Genomic DNA, 5,495 nt, shown 5'->3' with positions numbered 1-5,495 from the left:
GGATGGCCCCAAAGCTATATACATTCCCTGCCACTGTTACTCTCATTGTGTATGCATACTCTGCCAACCAACCAACCAACAAACAAAGCAAGTTAAGGTACATGCATGAGTTGAATGCACTTTCAAGGTCCTGTGCACATCTAGTATTTGGTGAATTTACTCAAATTCTCTTTGAATTAGACATAAATATGGGAAAATACATCTTTTATTCATTCTTACTTCACTTTCTTTATAGATATAGTGTGTATCAATTATTTTTTCAACAAATTTAACCAAAGGAAATGAGTGGTTGCCTCTTGTTATGTTTAGACATCTATGGCCCTGACCTACTTATGAATGGCCATAAACTTGCTTGAAAGACTTGTGTAATGAGAGAGTTACTAAACAAGATCATAGAGAGAGAAAGCACACTTATCATTCTTGCTTTGGTTTTTGCACCAGTTGAACTAAAACCCCTCCCTAAACAACTTCAAGGCCCACCTTCACAAACCTAACCAAAAACCACCGTAATTTCTTTTCAATCTTTTAGAATTCTGATTATCCAAGCCATGGATACAGATGAATTCAATTTCCCTAGAATCAGTGACACTCATGCACATGCCATTTCACCTCTTTTGTGGAATCTGTCATCGGCACCATCTCCTAATCCATACCAAAGAAACAAAGGAGAAGAAGATGGTGATTTCTTTGGAGCAAAACTGATATCCAAGGTTCAAAGGAAGAGCTTCTCATCAGTTGAGACCAGAATTCAACAACGAACTTTGTTGGATGATGATGATGAAGAGGAGAAAATGGACTTGTTGTGGAAGGATTTCAATGAGGAGTTGATGTGTTCTTCAACAACTGTTTCTTCTGCTACATCTTCAAGAGAAGTTGTTGAATGCAGATGTGCTACTCAGCTTCCTCAAGATTTGCCAATAATAACAATAATAATAATAATGATGCACTAGTTCCAGCAACTAAGAATATCAATAGGCCTAGCATGGTAGTGATTGTGAAGGTCTTGAAGAAGCTCTTCTCTGTTAACAACTATCAAAAGAAACCAAGAAGGAGAGTAAGATAATTATCCTTTTCCTGTGGTGATTTATGTCAATCAGGTATAAAATTGATCATTTATTCATGTATAAAATTAGAAAGGCTTTTATTAGTCTTTGGTGAGGGGATTAATCCTTATCACTAGAGAGCTATGCCTCTCCAAATGCAATGTAAATATAAATTATGGAGAGAATTCACGTCACATATGTTCCTATTGGTTCTGTTCTAATCTCTTTTAGCCAAGCCAATTAGATGAAGTTTTAGGCTTTTAAAGTGGCACTATAATCTTCTTGTTTTGGTAGAGGAAGGAAAATAAGCACAATAATGTAATTTCCATTATTCATTTTTTGTTTATTATTATTATGATAAATCCTATCCCCCTATCATTCCTTTCATTATTGTATGAACATGATAGCCGGAAACAGGACACTTTACCTGCTTATTGGACCAAGGCTTGTCCATGGGCTCTACATTTTGTTTTAATCCTATTTTGTATACTATATGCATCAAATTTAAACACTTTACCTCCAAAATCGTATCAACTAATGCCAATTTCCACCCACAGTTGAGGATTTATATTAAGTGCTTTTACATAGTTGGTTTTCACTTTAATTGGATGCATGGACAGAGAAAGGTTGTTATATTAAAAGTAGATAGTTGTATAATTAAGCAAACAATGTTCTTAATCTGTGTAGGTTTCTTATATGAGAAATGCTAGGGGTCAGCAACTTTTGTGATTTGTAGCCATCAAATAACCATTAATGATGATTTTAATGGTATGAGATTAGTGTGGAATTTCATCTAATGGCTCACTTTTCTTTGCTAGTTACATGCTAGTCAGAATTTAACAAAGTTGCAGCCCCCTCAACTTTTCCTTCTTATATTTGTACGGTGCATGGAAATAGAAGGAATGAGACATTGTTATAGCCTGAAGAAATGTAATTATTTTGTATTTTCTTTTTCTTACTCAATTTGCTTGTCTGCTTTTGTTGTCTTTACATGTTAACCTCTCACTATAGTTGTTTTTTTCTTTTCTTTTTTAATTATAGAGATATGATTGTAATAATATCCAAATTAGTACCCAATGATTTTGGTTTCCAACAGGTTTGTTTCTAATAAAATTTAAAAACAAATTAGTTAACTCTTATCTATTTTTCTCTTGAACGAAGTACTGGTTCTTTTGCCACTCAATGACTCGAATTAAAGCAACAGGGTTAGGTTTCTGTTTTAACAAACAAGTTTCTGAATATCAAAAGTTTGGAAAATTATCACTTGTTCCCTTTACTTTTATGGAACATGAAATTTCCATGTACGATCAGGTAGTGGATATGATTTTGTCTTATCTCTTAATGACAAAAATATCCCTTTAGTTAGAGAGCTAAAGACAAAAAAAGACAGTTAAATATTGGTTTTTATAGCTTTTACTTAATTGACTATTGCACCAGTTTTACTCGTTTTATTTTTTAATTTTTTTGTTGATATAATTTGATATATAATTAATGAATTTTGAACAATGCACAACTTAATTTTTTTCTTATGTATAGTATAATTTTTTTTATTAATATGATTATATGAAGATGATGAGCGACTAAAATTTAGAATTTGTATTATATTGTAATTTTTTTATATTATGAAGCATTGAACTTAATTATGAAAATACCACAAGCAAAACGAATTTGTATTTTTGTAATAAATGATAAAATCAATATTATTTGAAAATTTATATAACTTCCAAAATTTATTATCTATAATTTTATATCACATAGTCACCAAAAAAAAATAATTCTATATCACATTTTAAGTTAAACCTATTAGCAAAGGTATTAATACAAAGTTTGTCAAATCATCTAATTTTGTAGGTGTTTAAATTTGTAAAAACTTTTTTTAAATGAGGAATGCTAGGTAGCCAAAAATTAATTACAATATAAAAATTTTCATTTTCTTGATAAGCAAGTGATATACATCTTTTTATCACTTACTCTCTTTATCACCTATCATTTTTTTTCGTGCTTGGAGTCATTAATGTTCTTTCCAAAATCAATTTCAGTTTCTTCCAAATTAAATCCCTAAAATTCCTCACTCACATTATTACTCATTAAAATGCAATTTTCCTGCAAAAATTATGGAGGTTAAATTTAAAAATTTTAACAACTTCTACTGTATAACTCATATTTTACATATAAACTATTAGAAAATAAAAAACAAAAGATAAGATATAAAAAAATTAAAAAATAAATTTTTAAAAATAATTATTAACTCGTCATATTAAAATCAATAAATAAGCAAACATATGAATATTAAAATAAGTAAAATCATGACCTATTAATGCACATATGAGATAATTTGAAAAATACAATAAGATACATAGTTTAAAATTTGGTAATATTAATTATAAAAATTTGTTAATTATAGACATACATCATATGTATGAAAATATGAATATTATGAGTACAAAATTATGGATGTTATTAATATGAAATATCGATGTTATGCGTATGAATTTATGGATGTTATGAGTGTATTTATCAATTGAATAAATTAATTTAAGAATTTGACATTTTTTCAAATTCAACGATGAAAAAATTTAAAAACATCTGTGTTAATTTGATAGTTACTTATGCAATAACTAAAAAATAATATGTGTATGAATGTAATATCTAATAAACATGAATTTAAAATTTAGATGTTAGTTGTATGTAATTATGGATGTTATGTATATGAGCTTATGAATGCTATGTGTATGAATTTAGTTAGGACAATATAATTATAGATGCACATAAACAAAAAATTAAATCAGTTTATTACCATACCTCATCAAAGTTAGTGTAGTCTTTCATATTCTCGAAAATTGATTGATGGACAATAATCTCATCGGGTGAGTTTGTCTGTTATTCAAATTATTCTTCGACTCTTTCTTGTAAATTTCCTTGTCCTATTCCAATTGTGCTTGTAATTGAAATAAAGTTGTCATTTTTAGTTGGAGGGAACAAACAACCTTCATGATCCAAATTAACAATGAAAAACCTATTAAACAAAGCTTTCACATTTGTCAACATTTGCCATAATAATAAATAAATTAAAAAAATAAAAATCAATTACAATTAAAATAATTTAATTAATATTATTACCGTTTTAATTATTATTAGTGATTATTGTATTCTTAAATCTAAGATTTGAACTTCTCTCCAAATATGTCATTCTATTGGTGTCTATTTATTACGTATGAGAGAGAGAATCATATGACATTATAACATTCAAATTATAAAAGGAAATATTAAATAGTGATTACAAAAATGTCTAAATAGTTAGAGATATGATATTATAATTAATATCATTAATAAGTGGGGCTAATAAGAATATAATAAGTAGAGTGATAAGAAAGTGAAATAGAAAATTAAAATATTATTAAGTTATATAAATAAAATAAATTATAAAAATTTTTGACTAATTATAACTAAAAATTTTTTGTTACTAAACTTTTTATATACCTATAACAATTTCAAGTTATAAAATGTTATTAATAATGTAATTTAATAGATAATTATGAGTAACAAAAATTATGGCTGGGCTAGTCACAGGTCTTGTTTAATGTATTGTCTTTACTTAATTTAATTTAAAATTTTAGAATGTATTTGTTTTATCAATTTTTAATAAATTAAGAGTAATTTGATATTTAATGGTTTGAGAGTGAAACCTACTTTTTTGTGTGAATACTAATTTTTTAAAAGTGCATCAAAGGACCTTTCGATTGAGCAAAATAAAAAAAAATCTAAAAGACAACCTAAGCAATTTCAAAAATAAATTGACTGAAATTAATTACATTAAATTTAAATGAAAGTAGTAAAATGCTTTCGATCAAATTAAAGGACTTTTGAAATTAAAAATAAAGTATTGAAACACTAAATTTACCAAAAAAAATTAAATGTTACTTTAAAAAGTAAATTTGTAAAAGAATTAAAGATGACAGAAAATATAGAGAGTAAAAAGAATGGAAGGAACCCTATAAAAAAGTAATTCGAGGTAGACTCAAAAAGTCTCTAAAATGTGAATGTGCTTGAGTGTTTGTTGAAAAGATTTTAACTCTCATTCCTCCGAATCTTCTCATATTTATAAGTATTTCCAATCAATTAGATTGAGATGTAACTTTCATATTCCTTTTAATCTTTAAACAACTGTTTTCGCTCTTTTTGCCTAGTATAAATAACTGCTGAAAATAATCTTTGACACTTGAACTCTTGGATTCGAACATATCAGTCAGTATCCTTGACTAAATCCACGGATTAGCTCCTACTTCATATTCTCAGCCATAGATTTTTTTAATAGACTTTTACTTTTTAAGATACAAACTTACTAAATCTTAAATTCAGATATTTCTTCAAAATATAATATTTTCGACTAACAGTATTTTTTTTATTAGAAGATATTGATATAATTTTATAATACTATTTGAAATATATAAA

General features: G+C 27.1%; 1 pseudogene; it reads left to right on the top strand.

Annotated features, from left to right (window-relative positions):
• Window positions 1-548: 548 nt before the first annotated feature.
• On the top strand, window positions 549-1,189 carry LOC107470487 (uncharacterized; annotated as a pseudogene).
• Window positions 1,190-5,495: the final 4,306 nt, after the last annotated feature.

The sequence above is a fragment of the Arachis duranensis genome, chromosome 10, assembly GCF_000817695.3.
Source record: "Arachis duranensis cultivar V14167 chromosome 10, aradu.V14167.gnm2.J7QH, whole genome shotgun sequence".
Classification (NCBI taxonomy): Eukaryota; Viridiplantae; Streptophyta; class Magnoliopsida; order Fabales; family Fabaceae; genus Arachis; species Arachis duranensis.
This window is presented reverse-complemented; position numbering and strand designations above follow the sequence as displayed.